The following is a 21,853-nucleotide window of genomic DNA, read 5'->3' on the forward strand; positions in this document are numbered from 1 at the left end:
CACTTCTGTTGATGTGAACTATCTTGAAGGTTTGAAACTGGTTGATAAGGATTCTTGCTTGTTCCAAATATAGAGCCATGGCTTCCCCTTTAGCGTCTTAATGACCATTGACTTGTTCTGCTACTAATTTGGAATCGACATGCGCTTCGAGGTTCTTTGCTCCCATTTTGAGTGCCAGGCGAAGGCCCGCAAGAAATGCTTCGTACTCCGCCTCATTGTTAGTACTTTTGAAATCCAGACGAATTGCATACGTGAGCTCATGATTGTCAGGGCTAACTAGGCGAAGACCTGCGCCTGCACCATCGTCGTTTGAGGCGCCATCTGTATGTAATGTCCAAACCCTGTCATCGAAGACTGGGGTAGGATTTTGGATTGCCTCGCATTCTTGGATTTTTTCGATGGGAACTTCGGTAACAAAGTCTGCTAAGACTTGCCCCTTAATGGCTGGTCGAGGTTTGCACAAGATGTTGTATCCTCCTAACTTGATAGCCCATTTGGCCAACCGCCCCACGACATCTGGCTTAGACAAATTTGCCCTAGATGATAATTTGTAAGGACAATGATAACGTGGCCAGAAAAATATCATCGCAACCTTCATGATGCGTGAACCAGTGCAAGGACGAGTTTTCCATCATGGAATAGCGTGTCTCTGGACCAGTTAACATTTTGCTGATGTAGTATATCGGAGTTTGAACGCCATCCCTTTCTACCATCAGTACCGCGCCTACTCCCACTTCTGCTGCGAATAGATATAGGATTAATGGTTCTTCTTTCTGTGGTGCTGTTAAGGTTGGTAACTGGATTAGACATTCCTTCATTTGTTGGAAAGCTTTCTCTGCTTCTGGTGTCCATTGGAAATGACTCTTTTTGACGCAGTTGCGCAACGTGCTGATGAATGGATAAGATTTGGCAGCGTGATTTGCCAGAAATCTGTTGAGTGCTGCTAATCGACCAGCGAGACATTGCATCTCTTTGACTGATGCTGGTGATGGCATTAGTTGAATGGCTTCTACTTTCTCTGGGTTGACCTTGAAGCTGTCTCTGGTTACTATGAACCCTAGGAATTTTCCCCCTTCCATTCCGAACGACCATTTTATTGGATTCAGGTTTAGGTTAACTCTGCGCAGGGAGTCAAAGGTGTGCTGAATGTTTGCAAGCATAGATTCTTCCTCTTGGCTCATGATAACAAGATCGTCCATGTAAATTTCTGCTGTTACGCTAATATCGTCTCTGAAGACTCTATCCATCAGACGCTGATAAGTGGCTCCCTCATTGCGTAGGCCAAAAGGCATTTTTGTGTAGCAAAAAATACCTTTATCTGTGCGGAAGGCCGTTTTGTCTTTGTCTTCCTCCTTCATTTGCACTTGATGGTATCCTTTATAGTAGTCTAAGAAACACTTCCAGCGGAAGGATGCTAAGGAATCTACTTTCTTGTCTATTTCTGGGAGGGCGTAACAGTCCTTTGGGCAGGCTTTGTTGAGATCTTTGAAATCGACACACATGCGCCACCCACCGTTGTGCTTCTGCACCATTACTGGGTTGGCTACCCGAGTTTGATATTGTACTTCGCGCAGGATCCCCGCTTGAAGTAATTTGGCTAGTTGTTCGTTCATTGTGTTTGCTTTTTCTACGCTGAGACTGCGCTTCCCTTGCGCGACTGGTTCCACGGAAGGTCGGATATTTAAGTAGTGCTGTGTTATTTCTCTTGGTACTCCAAGCGAAGATATCCATGTTGTTAGATAGGAGTTCTTTTAACTTTGTACGAATTACCGGTGAGATGGTGTGTCCTAACAAAATGGCTTGTTCAGGATATTCCTCGTCGAGGACCCACTTTTCTGGCTCGTTTGACGTTGAAGGTTTGGAAACTTTTGCTGCTGGCTCGTCGTCCACATACATCACTTCTTTGCCGGAATATAAAATTTCTACCCCGGTTTTCGTCGGAAAACCACAAGCGGCGTGTGGTATGGAGGTAATCATGCTGAACTCTCTCTGTGATCGTCTCCCCAGTAATACATCATGGCGCGATGTTGCTGGCATAACCATAAAATTGACTGTGACAGTGCGCGAATGCTCACCGTCTGAGAGGGTTACAGGGAAGGCGATTTGACCCAACGGAAAGACGGCTTCATTGCAAAAACCAGTGAGAGGAAAATCGACTGGTTTTAAGCGGGCCTTATCCTCTGGGTCTAGTTTCTTAAAGCATTGCTCATAAATTATATCCATGGAACTTCCTGGATCTATAAGCATATAATTAGTGCGATAGTGGCCAAATATACCAGTGATAATTACCGGGCGTTCTTCTTGAGAACCTCCTGGAACGGCGGGGAAGACTACTTGCTGCTCTCGCAAGTGCTGATTGTGGTTCCGTTTATGTGGTCTTCGTGAAGGTCCTCCTTGTACCATACTTATCTGTTGCACCTTGATTTCCCGGTGGTCGTTATCTTCCAGATTTTTTTATATATCTGAGTGACTTCATATGTCCTTGGTTACTAGGTTGGATGTCCCACTGATGTGCTGATTGTGGGTCCAACGTTGTAGTGCCGGATCTTCTCTCGAACACGTATTCTTCTTGATCGTTAGATCTGTTATGAAACGACTCAGATCTGGAATTTGGTGCAAAAATTTTGTTCATGGTGTTCTGGAATCTGGTGAACTAGTACTCTAGAGTTTCCTCCGGAAGCAGATCTGGGCGATTTTGAGCTCCTGATTGCATTTATGAGACAACAGAGCTTTTTTCCTCAAAATAATTTCTGCTGCTATCTGTTTTTCCCATGATTCCTTCGATCTGAATAACCTAGGTTGGATTACCCTTGTTCTCAGACCGAGGACTTGATGGGTGAATTGACGAATTCTCTATCATGGAAAACAGATATTGAAGGGAAATGAATCAAAACGAGAAGATGTGAATAAAAACTGAGAAATCGGTGGGTGCCTGTAACACCCCGAAAACGGGTTTGGTAATTAAGCTACGTTAGTACTAAAAGACGGGTAAATTACCGTTAGGGGTAAAAGTAACCCGGTGAATATTAGGATTTTTAAATAAATAAGCCTAATATTAAATAAAAGATGAACGAAAGCTTTTGAGAAAATAAAGTTTATAGAAGCTCGAGTTAACGGGACTTCAAATAAACTTAGTTATGAATTCCCCGAACCCACTAATTTAACTAGGCATGTTTAACCTATATAATGAGTGGAATATCGTTAGAAATTAAGTGGGTTGTGGCTTACTTAATAAACTAACCAAACATGAGGGGCCAAATCTGGATAAAAGGAAAGTTATGTTATAAAAACAAGAGTTTAATTAAAACACACACTTAGTGTGTTTTGAGGGTGTTCTGTTCGAACACAGAGAGCTACACAGGAGCCAAACCCTAACTCTCAACATAATCATCAAATTTAAGGCTCAAACGAGGTCTAAATTCACAATTGAACGTGAATTAATGATCACCCAAGCTAGGGGATCATAAGGTATGTCAATTTTTGATGATTTGTGAAGTTGTGAAATTTGGATAATCATCATAATCGCGAATTATGAATGAATTATTGAAGCTATGATTGAATTAATGATGTATACATGCTTAGGAACCAAACCCTAAGTGAAAATTATACATATGATGTTATAATTTGAATGATTTGATGAATTACCACACTAGGATAAATGGGTATTAATCATATGATGAAAATGATGATATAATTATGATTAGAATCATCATACATGCTAGTAATCAGGAAATACTTGAACAAATTGTGTGTTTGAGTATATAATCATACTTACTATGAAATAAGTTTAGTATGATATGATAAAATTTGATGATAGGTTCATGTTAAATGATGTCTATTATCATCAAGTAATAATTCGGTAACTTATGGTTATAAGAATTTGATAAATAAGTGACTAAACGGTAGCATAATAAGGATGCTTACCGTATAGTGGCAAAGTAATAAAACGAGTAGTTAAGCTATATCGTGTAATTACTTTTGTCAATAGGCAGTTTGACTTTAAAAGTCAAACTGACCAATGATATGATCGAATGATAATTTCAACATAAAGATGGTAGGATAGAGTAGTCGTGAATGATTATGACTAATCTAACCATCTTACCACTTACAATGATAGTTTGAAGCTTGACAAGCTAGGTGAAAGCTTGGGAAGGAAGCGGGTCAAACGAATTAAGAATGACGGAAAAGCATAATCTGGATGCTAGGTAAGTACAACTTACACTCTTTGTATTAAATACCTATTGGTATTATAGGTTACTAATAATATAAAGTCTTGTTTGAGTTATGATGTTCCGACACGATATGTGCGGTTCGGAACAAGAGACAATGAAAATAAACCATGTTTAATGGTTAAAATGAGCTAATACGATTATTTAGTCATGAAATGACTAAAAGATAACGAGTTTTGAATGACTACCTTATAAGGTAAACCAATGCAAATGATAAGGGTAAAACGGTAATTCGGTCACTCGTTGACGATAACCGTTAGTTTTGAAAGACACTTTATGGCATAAGACATAAAGGGGTCAAAATAATCAAGAAATGGGTTATGGGTAAAATGAACGTACGGTGTAAACCGGAGCGAGTCATGTAGACGAGATGATACTAAATAACATCTCGCAAAGATAAACGGTCATTTAGACCAAACGGGTCGAATGGTGAAAATATCACCATTTGAAAATATCGACTAATGAATATTGTCGAGTTGTGTGTTCACAGGAGTAAATAAAGAAAGGATAATTGCATCGTTATTAATCAGCGATTATTAAAGCAAGGTATTAAAACGAGTCAATACATTGATCCGAGTCAGGTATGTATAATGGTTCAACTCATCATTTAGAACTTGAGGTTCTATCAGAGTTAGACAATGTCAAAAATGGATATTCGGTTATCTTTTAGGTAAACCGAATAATTTAATTTATAATCATGGTGTTTTAGAAACATAAGGGTTTCTAAACAAGATTATAGTTAAAAGGTTGGATTTTTGGGTCAAACAAGTATTTAAAAGTCATTCGTCGTAAAAGAAGGACTAAAATTGACCAAAATGCCCTTATAAGCTAAATTGAGCAAACGACCCTTAAAGGTTGTTTGCAAACGAGTTTTATAAGCAAATAGATACTTAGAATAAGTATAAAAATCAAAAGGTGTGAATCCTTGGGTAAATTGACCTTATATGAGTCCTTACCGTAAAAAGCATATCCGAGGGGTAAAACTCAGAATATTTAGATCACCACATTAAAAACCACCGCAAGTGTAGTTGTGGAGGAAGATCATTTGATAAATAATGTGGAAATACGATGCTAGAAATAAATGAGCATGAATTATGCGGAAAAATGCATAGATACCCTTAACGGGTCAAAATTTGGTAAAAAGATAATAAGCCGAAGGCTTAAAAGTCTCAAATTTATTTAATCTGGATGTCGGATTTTAACTCCATGTGATGGAGGATTAATTTATGATCACGTAGGAAGAAACGTGACGTAAATCGGATAAAAAACGAGCAAGTTATGCTCGTTAACGTAAAACTTGGTTTGGCAGAAAATATGCAGCAGCTATTAACAAGCAGTCTGTCGAAATCATGGCCTCGCGTCGCGCGACGGCCTAAGCATATCGTCGTCGCGACACGCGACAGTGAGTTCTAATCCTGTCGGGGCACGCGACGGGTGTAAGTTGTTGCATTTTGTTGCTGTTTCATTATTTGACATAACGAACTTATCTAAACTAGTTTCAATTGTCAATATAACTAAAACATTTCGTGTTTTATGAAATGTAGGTTTAATGTATGGTACCGAAAGACGATCAAGCTAAGCGAAGAACCGAATACGATCAAGAATCAAGCTTCCGCGGATAGTTTCGTCGTCATGTTTTAAACGGCGAATTTACATACAAAACGTTAGAATATTTTACTTATTAAAATGTTTTTACAAATTCATATTTAAAAGTGTATGTTTAACTGTAACTACACTATTATAGTTGGAATTTATATGATAATCGTATAAAATGGACTAAGGATCCTACAAGTTGGTAATCAGAGCTCCAGGTTAAGGAATAAAGTGTTCGGTTCGAGACTTGATCGCAAAATCCGGTAAGTTATTCTGTATATTAACGGTCTAGCATGTAAAGTGTTGAAAACAACACATAGGGTTATCGTGTAAAACACGTTACCCCAAAGAAAGCGATAAAAGACCGATATAGTTAAACGAATTACGTGTGTTAACACGTGTCGTAGAAAGCCTTGTATTATAATATGGGCGATTGTTAATGTCAACGTTACTAACATTTGTATACGTTTTAGTTGAAGGACCCTCGTATCTGAAGATGGCGAGAGTCTAAAGAGTTATCAATACGATAAAGAAATGGTCTGAAGTATGACAAGTAAGTCATACACGCTAAAGACTGGAATGGAGAAACGATCTTGAATCAGAGATTGAACAATAAGGAAAGTTTATCAGGGCAAGTATCTACAAGGTACACGCTTAAACGTATAGCATAAACAGAAATATGCAACAAATACATAGTGAATAACAGTTGCATATAGAATACAAAACTTGGAAAACATGTATAGGTCACCTATCCAGGATGACGTTTCCAAGAGAAATTCAGTAGAGATACGTATTATTCACAGTTGTGAATAATAAGACAATAACTGAATTTAGTTTGAATATAAACTTGGAAACGAAAGTAATCATCCAAGTACGTATTCTCAATAAAGATTCAGTTGAGAAAAGTAATGATCACATCGACGAATGTGATTGTATAAATGGTTATAAAAAAGAACATTTTAAATGTTTAAGGTTAAAATGGGTAAAATTGGTAATTGTTAATTGGCAATTAAATAAAGTTTTACCAATTGAAATAAATTGAGAGATTACTTACATGGGACGTGATGTGGTAATTATAACAAGGTTATGCGTACCATGTGTTGATTGCTTACTCTGGCCAAGTAAGTAGTGAACACATGATACCATGAGCTTATTATAATGAGCACAGTTATGTCCAATGTGGTAAGGTCGAGACGAATGAAAAAGTTAAAAGAACCTTGGGATCAAGAAATCTTATGGGCATACTCGTATAAATGGTTTTCGAGGGAATCATAAAAACGAAGTATGGCGCGCATAGAAATAACCGACCCAAGGGAATTTGTGAAATAGGTCGTTTTGGACAAAAGAGCCATGGTTGACAAAAAGGGCATGTAAAACCAAATTGTAAATGACCCGCGAGGTTATACAAATGAAGGTATTGCCCATACGCAAAAATGATCGAAGTCATTGACTTTGGTCGTTGTAAAGAAAGGATGATGATGTTAATCATCATTCAGAATTCATAAGACCATCAAGCATGGTCACATAAAGAATAAAGTTTGGTTAAATAAAGCGATGAATTTCGCTAAGACAACCAAACAAATCAAAACGAAGTCTTACTGCATACCTAAAGGGGTGCATTAATAATGACTTCAGTAAATCACCCGGTTAATGGGTAGGAAATTAAACACATGCGTAAACTAAAAGACGGGAACGCGGATTGAAAGACAAAGGACTCGGATTATGAGTTATGACTAAAAGACTATAAAATTTCGTAAATAGAAATTTTGACTAAATATGTTCAACTATTTTGAGGTTGAACGGGTTGAATAAAGAATAAAGTTTGATTGTTTATAAGTGATGGATTTCACATTAACAAGTCAAACGGGTTAAATACAATATAATGCCGGATGGCATAAGTAAGCGCAAGCCGGATAATGGTAGCATTAAACGCAAAAGAATAATGAGCCCGGTAGTGGGACATAATCAAATACGAATATATGCAAACCAGATAACGGTAAGCATAAGATAAACTGACGCATAAATGAGATGAGTAAGAAATGATCTACGGGATCAACATAACCTTCGGGTTATAAATAATGAAAAGGTCTACAGGACCAAAATGACCCTTGGGGTCATAAATAAATAGAAATGAACTATAAGGCCCTGCCTTAACAAGGTGAAAGCCTAAAGAAATAGCCCATGAGGCAAAGTGAAAGAACCTACAGGTTACTTAGACAAAGCGAGGGGACCAGTTGAGAATCCCGCATAAAATAAAGACTGTAAAAAGAATAAATTCTTAACTGTCAATATCCTGGTATGGTTAATTGACAAAAGTTAAAGAAAAGATGCTAAATTAAAACTCGTTTTAGTAAGAAATAATGCTTTTACCAATATGAATTCCGATAGGAATTGAAATTGTAAATATTAAAGATACAGGTCTTGACACTGATAAGTGCAAGACAATACATTCGAAAATGAAAGGTTGACATAAACTTAAATATAACGTGACACGATCACGGTCAAGAAAAGTAATGTGAAGTATAATCACATTAGAGCCCGAACAATGGGTATAAAATAACTGGACTAATAAGTCTAGTTAGTGAGACCGGTTAAGATCGAAATTCAAATTAATAATTTGGATAATACGCTATTTATTATGAGAATAGCGTGGAATAAATAAAATCAATAGATTTACATGATCAAGTTGCCAAACTGGCGACTCGATCAAGTAAACAACGAAGGTCCATGAAACCTCAATAACAGAAAATATTGATCACCTATTTTGAGGGATCATAAGGCTATTAGTTCACATATAAAGGAGTTTGTTGGTTAAAAGTGAAAGATTTCACTAAAGACCTGTAAACGGGTCAAAATAACGGATTCATAAAGAATTCGCTAGTATGAAAGCGATGGATTTCGCTAAATTAACCAAACTAGTGGAAATAACGAGATTATGTTATTTCGAGTTGTATTATGTCGTATGAGATACGTATATGCTTTGTAACTAAAAAGATATTACCATACTTTTCTAGTAATACTAACAATTGGTTAAAATATGAGCAATGCTCAATTGATTATCGAGATCAAATGCATTGAGTTTAAACTCATTGAATTATGTAAGAAAAGGTTTCGAGGACGAAACCTCTTTACGGGGGGTAGACTCGTAACACCCCGAAAACGGGTTTGGTAATTAAACTACGTTAGTACTAAAAGACGGGTAAATTACCATTAGGGGTAAAAGTGACCCGGTGAATATTAGGATTTTTAAATAAATAAGCCTAATATTAAATAAAAGCTGAACGGAAGCTTTTGAGAAAATAAAGTTTATAGAAGCCCGAGTTAACGGGAATTAAAATAAACTTAGTTATGAATTCCCCGAACCCACTAGATTAACTAGAAATGTTTAATCTAGATAATGAGTGGAATATCGTTAGAAATTAAGTGGGTTGTGGCTTACTTAATAAACTAACCAAACAAGAGGGGCCAAATCTGGATAAAAGGAAAGTTATGTTATAAAAACAAGAGTTTAATTAAAACACGCACTTAGTACGTTTTGAGGGTGTTATGTTCGAACACAGAGAGCTCCCCAGGAGCTAAACCCCAACTCTCAACATAATCATCAAATTGAAGGCTCAAACGAGGTCTAAATTCACAATTGAACGTGAATTAATGATCACCCAAGCTAGGGGATCATAAGGTATGTCAATTTTTGATGATTTGTGAAGTTGAGAAATTTGGATAATCATCATAATCACGAATTATGAATGAATTATTGAAGCTATGATTGAATTAATGATATATACATGCATAGGAACCAAACCCTAAGTGAAAATTATACATATGATGTTATAATTTGAGTGATTTGATGAATTACCACACTAGGATAAGTGGGTATTAATCATATGATGAAAATGATGATATAATTATGATTAGAATCATCATACATGCTAGTAATCCGGAAATACTTGAACAAATTGTATGTTTGAGTATATAATCATACTTACTATGAAATAAGTTTAGTATGATATGATAAAATTTGATGATAGGTTCATGTTAAATGATGTCTAATATTATCAAGTAATATTTCAGTAACTTATGGTTATAAGAAATTGATAAATAAGTGATTAAACGGTAGCATAATAAGGATGCTTACCGTATAGTGGCAAAGTAATAAAACGAGTAGTTAAGCTATATCGTGTAATTACTTTTGTCAATAGGCAGTTTGACTTTAAAAAGTCAAATTGACCAATGATATGATCGAATGATAATTTCGACATAAAGATCGTAGGATGGAGTAGTCGTGAATGATTATGACTAATCTAACCATCTTACCACTTACAATGATAGTTTGAAGCTTGACAAGCTAGGTGAAAGCTTCGGAAGGAAGCAGGTCAAACGAATCAAGAATGACGGAAAAGCATAATCTGGATGCTAGGTAAGTACAACTTACACTCTTTGTATTAAATACCTATTGGTTTTATAGGTTACTAATAATATAAAGTCTTGTTTGAGTTATGATGTTCCGACACGACATGTGCGGTACGGAACAATAGACAATGAAAATAAAGGTCGGATAAACGATTATTTAGTCATGAAATGACTAAAAGATAACGAGTTATGAATGATTACCTTATAAGGTAAACCAATGAAAATGATAAGGGTAAAACGGTAATTCGGTCACTCGTTGACGACAACCGTTAGTTTTGAAAGACACTTTATGGTATAAGACATAAAGGGGTCAAAATAATCAAGAAATGGGTTTTGGGTAAAATGACCGTATGGTGTAAACCGGAGCGAGTCATGTAGACGAGATGATACTAAATAACATCTCGCAAAGATAAACGGTCACTTAGACCAAACGGGTCGAATGGTGAAAATATCACCATTTGAAAATATCGACTAATGAATATTGTCGAGTTGTGTGTTCACAGGAGTGAATACAGAAAGGATAATTGCATCGCTATTAATCAGCGATTATTAAAGCAAGGTATTAAAACGGGTCAATACATTGATCCAAGTCAGGTATGTATAATGGTTCAACTCATCATTTAGAACTTGAGGTTCTATAAGAGTTAGACAATGTCAAAAATGGATATTCGGTTATCTTTTAGGTAAACCGAATAATTTAATTTATAATCATGGTGTTTTACAAACATAAGGGTTTCTAAACAAGATTATAGTTAAAAGGTCGGATTTTTGGGTCAAACAAGTATTTAAAAGTCCTTCGTCGTAAAAGAAGGGCTAAAATTGACCAAAATGCCCTTATAAGCTAAATTGAGCAAACGACCCTTAAAGGTTGTTTGCAAACGAGTTTTATAAGCAAATAGATACTTAGAATAAGTATAAAAATCAAAAGGTGTGAATCCTTGGGTAAATTGACCTTATATGAGTCCTTACCGTAAAAAGCATATCCGAGGGGTAAAACTCAGAATATTTAGATCACCACATTAAAAACAACCGCAAGTGTAGTTGTGGAGGAAGATCATTTGATAAATAAAGTGGAAATAAGATGCTAGAAATAAATGAGCATGAATTATGCTGCAAAATGCATAGATACCCTTAACGTGTCAAAATTTGGTAAAAAGATAATAAGCAGAAGGCTTAAAAGTCTCAAATTTATTTAATCCGGATGTCAGATTTTAACTCCATGTGATGGAGGAATAATTTATGATCACTTAGGAAGAAACGTGACATAAATCGGATAAAAAACGAGCAAGTTATGCTCGTTAACGTAAAACTTGGTTTGGCAGAAAATATGCAGCAGCTATTAACAAGCAGTCTGTCGAAATCATGGCCTCGCGTCACGCGACGGCCTAAGCATATCGTCGTCACGGAATGCGACGGGTGTCGCGGCACGCGACAGTGAGTTCTAATCCGGCGCGGCACGCGACGGGTGTAAGTTGCTACATTTTGTTGCTGTTTCATTATTTGACATAACGAACTTGTCTAAACTAGTTTCAATTGTCAATATAACTAAAACATTTCGTGTTTTATGAAATGCAGGTTTAATGTATGGTACCGAAAGACGATCAAGCTCAGCGAAGAACCGAACACGATCAAGAATCAAGCTTCCGCGAATAGTTTCGTCGTCATGTTTTAAACGGCGAATTTACATACAAAACGTTAGAATGTTTTATTTATTAAAATGTTTTAATAAATTCATATTTAAAAGTGTATGTTTAACTGTAACTACACTATTATAGTTGGAATTTATATGATAATCGTATAAAATGGACTAAGGATCTTACAGCGCCAATGAAGAAACACTGGTTCAATAGATCGGAATCAGTTGAACCAGGGGGTTTGGATCTGCATAAAAGGGTGAGTCATCCCGTTTGATTCGGGGTTTTGGCTTATCTTCTTCTTTGGACGATAAGTGCAAAACAAACAGTCGTTAGACTCGCCAAGGGGAGAATGGAGGTTCTCTCCGTGACTACCCTCCGGCGTGAGAATAAGTACAGGTTTCAATTAAGAAGAAGAAGTAATAGTGAAAGTGAAGTGAATGTAACTTGAGAAATTGTACCTGAATTATCCTTATTTATAACCGAATTTTGGGCGGGAAAGTTAGTTGACGGAGGATGTAACGGAAAGTAATTTCTGTGAGCGGTTATTTTCTCCTCCGTTAATCACTAACGTGATGTGTATGCACACGGATTGTGGGCATGATCAATGGCTGGGGAGATGCCACGTGGAAAGTGGGCAAGTGTGGATCTTTTCACAATTCAGTGCCATCATCATGACTTTGAGGGGAGCTCAGGATGATGCCACGTGGCCATTCGGTTATAACCGAATGGTGGTGCATGATAAAGCCTTCTAGAAGATTTACAGTTGTAATCATATGTGGCTGTGCCTTGTGCAAATTCTGTTGTAACAGAAAAGTTCTTTTATGTTCAAGTCTGGGAGATATCCGCGCGGAGATATTATTTAACTTATCTTGGCATATGGACTTGCGCAAGGATGTGTTAGTTCCATCTCTGTGCGCAGATGTTGAAAACTGCTTTCTTTTAAGTTCTCTTCTTTAGAACCAGTGCACTGTCGTCCAAGGTTCTTTGAAAGAGGTTTTATCGGTGGTGGAGTTGTGGTATGGTCCCGAGCACCTGCGCAAGGTTTTTGGGACCTTACCCCTTCACACATACATCACCAACTTAGTAAATCCATAGGATCAAACAACCTCGGAATACGATGATAACTTCAAATTAATGCTTCAGTTGAAGATCAAGTCCTACGAACATCCGAACACGAACCAAGATATATGCTTCCGTTTTGTTAATCTTGTTTAACTTATGAGGAACTCAGTCTTTTGTTTTAAGACTCTAATGTATTTTAATCAAGTTTTAAATATTTCTATTTTGGGTTATTGCAACTTTTATAAATTATGAAACTTTGAACGTTTTATTGGTACGAGTCTTACAACACACCTTTACTCTTTCTACATATCTTCTGATTAAATGTAAATTGCAAAACGAATCATCAATTTCCAGAATTCTTCGTGTTCCCTGGAGAATCAAAACTCGCTGGTACACACCATCACAACCCTTAGTAATCTTCATTTCACCCAATTTAAACACCAAACGCTTGATTAAGGGTTCGTAATCAGAAAATCGGATTGAGTGTGAGAAGTATCTTACCGGTGTCATTGGGAAGTTGATCGGAACACCATCTTCTTCATAACCCAATAAAACTTGCCGAAACACCATCTTCGTCATAACCCACTAAAACATCAACATAAACCATCCAAACTCACTGAATGTGCCAAAAAAACATTAAACATTACAGATCTAAGCAAAACAAAAACATCTGAATCGAATCACTCATCGGAGTTTGGTCGGAGCTCCTCTGCCGCTGGATCTGAACATGTGTTGTTTATCATTGGGAAAAAAGACCACTTTGGTCAGAGATGTTGTTTATCGTCGAAAAAACATGAGAAAGATAAAGGGAGATCAGACACCATCACCATCGTCGCTATCTCCACCCGTCGTACCCATCTTCGTCGGTCACCACCACACCACCGTTGAAGGTCCGATCACGTTTAGAGTTCCTGTGAAGTTTTTGATGACAACCGGTATGTTATACATATACTGTCACACCCCAACCGATGGCGAAATCATCGGGGCGCGACACTAGGCGAATCAGATTGCTCAAGAGAATCCATAACAACTAAATTGCGACAATATTTAATGTACAATCACATGAGCTGTCACGAATTTCATGTTCTCTCAAACAATACAAATCCGACAACCTAGATTTTAGGTGTGTTTCTAGACTTCCTAGCTTGATTTGATGTAGACTGCGACTAAACCTGCAACATACGTTAAAACAACGTCAATACAAAAGTATTGGCGAGTATACATGTTTTGGATAGAAAAGCATAGTAGATAAAAGTGCTGCGAATTACCACATACATAAACGAGATACAATCAACATATATACATGAAAGATACTACCAGCTAAGTCACTCGAGCTGCGATTCCGATTGCTATTCATCCTAACTAGACCCCGTTGGGTTCAATAGTACTATACTAGTTAAGGCGGGACGTCGCGAGTAAAAGTCCTAGCACATATGTAACTAGCATCATGTATTAATATGTAATTCAGTCATTCGCAAGTGATAAATAGTTTAAGTATTCGATTAGTTTGATTTGATAGAAACGTATGTTACACCCAAAAATGCGATAAAAAGGGTTCGAGTATACTCACAGTTCGTGATCACCAAGTAAACACAAATCTTGGATTGAAGGGAGCACGTATGAGACTAGCCTGATCACATAATTGTAGCATAAGCGATGTATGGTGCGTTTAAACGGTGTGAAAAGAACCAAGTGACGAATGGTAATCCGATCGGATGGTCATCCGATCAGATGTCAATCCGTTCGGATGGTCATCCGATCGGATGGCCATTCGGTCGGATTGACATTCGTTTGGGATGGTTGTGTTTGTGCATGATGGCTTCGAAGTTTTCGTTGTAGCATTTTAAAAACAGAGAAGTATCTCTACCCTTCATGTCGTTCGATCGAACGGTCGTTCGATCGGATAACGATCCGATTGGCAAGATATTTCAGTTGAGAACAAGTTCGCAGCAGGATGGTCATTCGATCGGATGGAAATTCGATTGGATGGCCATTCTATGGAACTGATATGTATTTTTGAGAAGTTGAAAAATGTTAAGTGTTGAAGACTCAAGTACAATCCGGTCGGATGGCTGTTCGATCGGATGGCAATCCGATCGGACGACAATCCATCCGAGCGGTCTGATCGTCTTGGCACTTGATTATTTTGAAAGTTTTTGCGGTTTGCTCGAGTCGATATGACAACGTACTAAACAACGGAAACTCGTCGAGTCCCAAGTCGTCCGATCGAACAGGAATCACCCAAATTCGACCAGTTAACTGTTCTTGATGGTTGTTCATGTTTAATCTGAAATTGGTTTCTCTTTGATAGAAATCAGATCTTGAACTGACACATCAATAAGAATGAGTAGAAGATCAGAACGAGCTCCGATTCTATCGGTTTTGAGTGCATTGAGTGTAAAAGAGTTGAAAGAAAGCTAGAAAACCATCTTTTAATCCTTCTAACTTTGAAAATGTTTAGATCTATGCGGGATCGTTGTGAAATCATGTGGAAATCCTTCAGATCTGAGTTATTCTTGGTGGAATGAGGTCAAAACTTGAAGTTCATAAGAACTCCATGATGACATCACCCTAGAACACCTCAAATCCGTTGATTTCACGGTTAAAAGTTGAGATTCAAAGGTGAAAATGATGAAGAAATGTGTGTAGCTCATAGAAGTACAAGATTTGAGTTGAAAACTTACAAGAATCGCGAGGAATCGAGAGAAAATAGCCCAAAAGCGTGCTGGTCGAGTGAGAGCTGTCACACCCCCAAACATGCGGAGTATCACCGCTTGGAGGCGTGACGTGACCAGGATCGAGCCACCAATCATATTGAACAACGTAATTTAAGTAAATAAAATCAACCACAATACAATTGGTGACCAAAGCTAGTTAACTAAGTTTAGTTTAAACAGCGGAAGCATAAACGTAAATCCAAAAACATAAGTCCATAGTTTATAAGTTTAAAGTTCAAAACGCAAGTTTAATAAGTTCATAAGGATTTTAAATATTAAGCACGGAACATAACAGTCCGTACACCACAACGACTCCTTCCTCATGCAAGCTCCAAGCATTTAGCGACCTGTAAGGCATGTAACAACGAGTCAACAACAAAGTTGAGTGAGTCACGATTGGTTGATTTGTTTTAAGTTGTTTCTGAAAACGTGGTTTGTCTTTCATTGGCGTAATTGTCGTGGGGGTTACCCCGTAGTTGAAAGAAAATTTAACCAGTTCATTCTTTATTGCCCAGACCATATCCATGATTAGTGGGGGCTTCCCCATGTGAACTACTAGACGGTATGATATCGACTACTAACGAAAGTAAGTTGTGCCCTAAGTCAATGTCTATCAGCATTGACCCTTTGCCTTAGTCCATTAGTACACTCCCGTTCGGACGACACGGTGTAAGGTTTGTTAAACCTAATAGCGCTATTAACTAATGACCCGCTCGCCATCGGCCTCGGCGATTAAGTTGATATAAAATGAGGGACTTATGATAGAGTTTTGTCTAGTAAGTTTTAAGGTTGTTGTCCTACCCAAGGAGGACGAATGTACGTAGTTCTCCCAAAGAGAATACGCAGGATTAATATTGGCATCCTACCCAAGGAGGATGGCCGTACATATCCTACCTAAGTAAGATATTTAGATTCCGTTTTAATTCTTTAACCCATTCCCAAACCACCGGGAATCCCATGCCTTAGAAAGTGTGTGAACTCACCTCGGTTTTGCTCGGTTAGATTCTCAAATATAGCTAATAGTCAAAGTCGGTCAATCACGTCCTAGTAGGATTACCACTTAGTTTATTAGTGACTTCAAATAAGCACAAAAATTCCTACACGCATCTAGCACATAACATGCATCACTTTAACGGTTTATGCCCATATAAACTTCCCATCTATTCCCGTTCCTAAGCAAGCACACGACATTGCACATAACGCTTTTATTGACATATAACATGTCAGATCATTCACAGATAACATACTCGACATTTAGACACACAATTTACTACTTATGTCATTTCAACTTAAATATCCGAAACTGGGCTGTTTTCGAGCATTTTAATAAAATAGTTAACTTGTTCCAAAAATTCCCAACTTTTTACAGAAGATGCTAAATGATCCAGATATTATTATGTAAAAATCTCGGGATCTAATTCACCACTAATATTTTATTAAAAATCATTTTCCGGACTGCACTCAGATTTATCTTTTTCTGACTGCAGTCCACGGAATAATTCATTAAAAATTCATTGTAAGTCGGATTGACGAAATTCCAGTGGGACAATAACTACGACATCAGTATCCATCTACAGTACCAGTTTCATGATCTAACTCTACACAGAACTCAAGATATGACAGAAAACAGAATGCATATTTTCAGCAGTAAAATGCAGCTCTAGCTGCTGTTATAAAATGACACTTTAAAAATAGCAAACGAAGTCCAAAAATTACGATTCCAGTGCTATTAGAACCGTATTTCATAATACATAAATCTAGACTTTAGAAAATACATTTTTCGTTAAGTTACAGTCCTGTTACAGCCAACTGAAGTTGGCTGTAATTACCAAACAGCCTACTGTTTCAGCTTTTATCTTTCTAACTTGTGTTCGATTGATTCCGTTAAAATGTTTAGTGATCACAACAACATCAAACATCAATATTAACAAGTAGATCAACAAGTAATCAGCAACATAATCAAGACAACTTCATATTATCATCACTTCATTATATTTCAACAATATTTCATTACAAAGCTAGTTTATATGCAAGACTTTGTTCATGGTTCTTTAGTGTTCATGGATTCTCATCATCAAATAACTATTAACCACTCTAATAACATGAAAAATGAACGGATCTAAGTTCTTACCACTAGTTCAAGACTAGGGGAGTTCGAGAGTAGAAAAGCGGTGGATAAAAGAAGATGAGAGTGGTCCTTCAACTTCCGAGCACACCAAGCTTGCTTGTATGATCACTTACACCTTTGGATGACTAGAGATTGCATGAAGGAGTTTGAATGATGGTGGTGGTGATGATGGTGGTTGGCGGCCGAGATAGAGGAGAGGAGGAGAGTGTTTGAAGTTTGTTGTTGATGGTGAATGATGAAAGTGTGGGACTTGTGGTTAATATAGAAAAAAATCAAGTGGGTGTCCTCTTGTCTCCTAACCGGTTTTGGGGGGGGGGGTATGGTTGGGGTGTAATGATCTAGTTAGGAGTTGGTTGAAATCTAATGATATAGTTTGTGTGTTATTATGTGTTATATAATATTAGGTGTGTTAAGGTGTTCGGGGACCCTAACTAGCTCAGAAAGTAAAAACAATGTGCTTGGCAATATTTTTATGTTCCGGGTAAAGTCCGGTTTTTCGGTTCGGTGTTGTTCCGTTAAAGTGCTTAATTAATCCGTAAAGTGTCATACATATATATTTTTGTAACGTTTTTAAATTTCAAGACTCAGGAAAGTATAACGGACTGTTTAATGACTTTTCTGTACACTATTAGTATGTTAACAAGTACATGTAAGTATAACACAGTAATCAGAGAGCAGTTAAGTAATTCCACACAGTTGTCAAGCACTTTAATTATCATTAATAAATTGTACGGAATACATGGAATTTTGAGGGTTGTCACATTCTCCCACTGTTAAGAAAATTTCGTCCCGAAATTTAGCTCGTGGTTACTGAGGAAGCTAGTTGTGTTGCATTGGTTTCCTGGTTTTCCTGGGGTGTCACATCATCCCCCCGTTGATTTGGAATTTCGTCCGAAATTCTGCAGTAGCTTCAGCCTCAGTAGTGGTTGCATTCTTCTTAAACAGCTGGGGATACTTGAGTTTCATTTGGTCTTTTCGTTCCCAGGTATACTCTGGGCCACGACGGGAATCCCAACGAACTCGGACAAGAGGTATCCTGGTACGCTTGAGAACCTTAACGTCTCGATCCGTAATCTCTATTGGTTCTTCGATGAATCGCAGCTGGTCGTCGATAGTGAGCTCCTTTAAGGGAACTATGAGGGTCTCGTCTGATAGACACTTCTTCAGATTTGACACGTGGAATACATTGTGAACTCCGCTGAGTTCTTCAGGTAGATTCAACCTGTAGGCCACCTTGCCAATCTTCTCAATGATTTCAAAGGGTCCAACGTATCGCGGGTTGAGTTTGCCTCGTTTGCCAAAACGGACTACACCTTTCCAATGTGAGACTTTGAGTAGCACTCGATCCCCAACCTGGAACTCGAGTGACTTTCTTCGCTTATCAGCATAGCTTTTCTGACGGTCACGGGCTGCCGCCATTCGTTGTCGTATCTGAGCAATCTTCTCGGTTGTATCCACTACAAGTTCTGGACCCGTGATTTGACTGTCACCAACTTCTGCCAAGCAAAGAGGTGATCGGCACTTCCGTCCATACAATGCCTCGAATGGAGCGGCCTGGATGCTGGTGTGGTAACTGTTGTTATATGAGAACTCCACTAACGGGAGATGCTTTTCCCAGCCATTTCCAAAGTCGATTACACATGCCCTAAGCATGTCTTCAAGGGTTTGGATGGTGCGTTCAGATTGCCCATCCGTCTGTGGATGATAAGCGGTGCTCATATCTAAACGTAAGCCAAAAGACTTGTGCATGGCTTGCCACAGTTCCGAGGTAAAATGAGCGTCACGATCAGAAATGATGGAGGTTGGCACTCCGTGCCATGATACCACTTCTTTTAGGTAGATGTCTGCTAGAAAATGTGCAGACTTAGTCAGTCGATCCACGATCATCCAAATGGTATCATTCCCGCGTTGAGATCTGGGCAGGCCAGTAACGAAATCCATGGAAATTTGCTCCCATTTCCATTTAGGTATCTCTGGTTGTTGGAGTGGGCCTGATAGTTTCTGGTATTCGACCTTGACCCTAGCACAAGTCAAGCATTTACTGACGTAGGTTGCTATGCTGGCTTTCATACCAGGCTACCAGTATGTAGTCTTTAGGTCGTGGTACATCTTATCCGAACCCAGATGTACTGAATAACGAGACTTATGTGCTTCATCCATCACAAGCTTGCGTAAATCTCCATAAAGTGGAACCCAGATACGTCCGTTAACATAGTAGGCGCCATTTTTCTTTCGTTCTAGCCGCTGCCTCTATCCTCGTAAGGACTCAGCCCTGATGTTTTCTGCTTTCAATGCTTCAACCTGGGCATCGCGAATCTGAGCGGGGAGGTTAGATTGGATGGTAAGCTGTAACGCGCGTACACACTCAGGTATAGTATCCTTTCGACTGAGGGCGTCGGCCACAACATTGGCTTTGCCCGGATGATACTTGATCGCACATTCGTAATCATTCAAGAGTTCCACCCATCGGCGTTGTCGCATATTTAATTCCTTTTTTCTTGAAGATATGCTCGAGACTCCTGTGATCGGTGTAAATGGTGCACTTGGTACTGTACAGGTAATGTCTCCATATCTTAAGCGTAAAAACAACCCAAATGCTGTCGTGACCTGATGACGTGGGCGGAAGCTTTGTTATGAAATCCATAGCTATACTCTCCCACTTCCATATAGGAATTGGCGGTTGTTCGAGTAAGCCAGAGGGTCTTTGATGTTCGGCCTTGACCGTTGCACAAGTCAGGCATCTTCCGACATAGAGAGCGATATCCCTTTTCATACCCGGCCACCAGTACTTGTAACGAAGATCCTGGTACATTTTATCGGCACCGAGATGAATAGAATACCGAGATTTGTGGGCTTCGTTCATTAAAATCTTTCGCAATTCGGTCCGCTTAGGGATCCAAATTCAGTCCAGAAAATAGAAGATTCCATTCGATTTGCTTACAAGTTGAGCTCCATCGTGATAGATTCTCTCCTTCTTCAAAGTGCGTTCATTAAAGCAAGCATGTTGGGCTTCGCGGATGAGCGTTTCGAGATCGTGTTGGGCTTGGGTATTACGAATGCTGAGCAAATAACTCCGTCTGCTGAGCGCATCGGCAACGACATTTGCCTTGCCTGGGTGATAACGAATCTCACAGTCGTAATCGCTGAGGAGTTCTACCCATCGGCGTTGACGCATATTGAGTTCTTTCTGATCAAAGATGTGTTGTAAACTCCTGTGATTGGTGAAGATCGTACACTTGGTACCATACAGGTAGTGTCGCCAAATCTTTAATGCAAAAACAACCGCGCCTAGCTCGAGATCATGGGTTGTATAGTTCTTCTCGTGGATTTTGAGCTGTCGAGAAGCGTAAGCTATAACCTTGTCTCGTTGCATGAGAACACAACCAAGACCAAGGTTAGAAGCATCACAGTAGACAATGAATCCGTTGTTCCCATCAGGCAATGTGAGAACAGGAGCATTGCAAAGCTTATGCTTAAGGGTTTGGAAAGCAGACTCTTGTTCAGTTCCCCAAACAAAAGACCTGTTGTCACACCCCGATATTTCCACATATTACCGGTGGGCCCGGCGGGGAGCATCGTGACGTAGTTGATATCATCATTGTCAATACACACAACAATATAGCACAGCGGAAGGTTGGGTAAATAACTATTACAAACCACACTGTCTGATGTTCGAGTACATGAGTAACACAGACGGGAATGTAATAAGATCCACAGGCGGATCATAATGTACAAAGAAACAGAAACTACAGACTTCAGGTATCTTACAGATTTGCAAGATCCTCTAAGACACCCTATAGCTCCAGCTTATTTCGGGAAGTACCTGTCAATCAATCTTTAGGAAAAATATGTCAGTTTACACTGGTAAATACAATTTAACTGACTCGTTTTGAAGACATTTAAGAAAATTGATTTAGGTGCACATGGCACAAATCATTTATAACTTGGGACAATTTTAATAAAATCTCGTATACAGTTTTACATGTTTGTCATACATGTGGGGCCGGTTTGTAAGCCGGACATGATTAACTGACTCACCACTTATAGAACCCACAAAGGAGTTAATCCCCAACTTGT

The sequence above is a fragment of the Helianthus annuus genome, chromosome 3 (assembly GCF_002127325.2).
Source record: "Helianthus annuus cultivar XRQ/B chromosome 3, HanXRQr2.0-SUNRISE, whole genome shotgun sequence".
Classification (NCBI taxonomy): domain Eukaryota; kingdom Viridiplantae; phylum Streptophyta; class Magnoliopsida; order Asterales; family Asteraceae; genus Helianthus; species Helianthus annuus.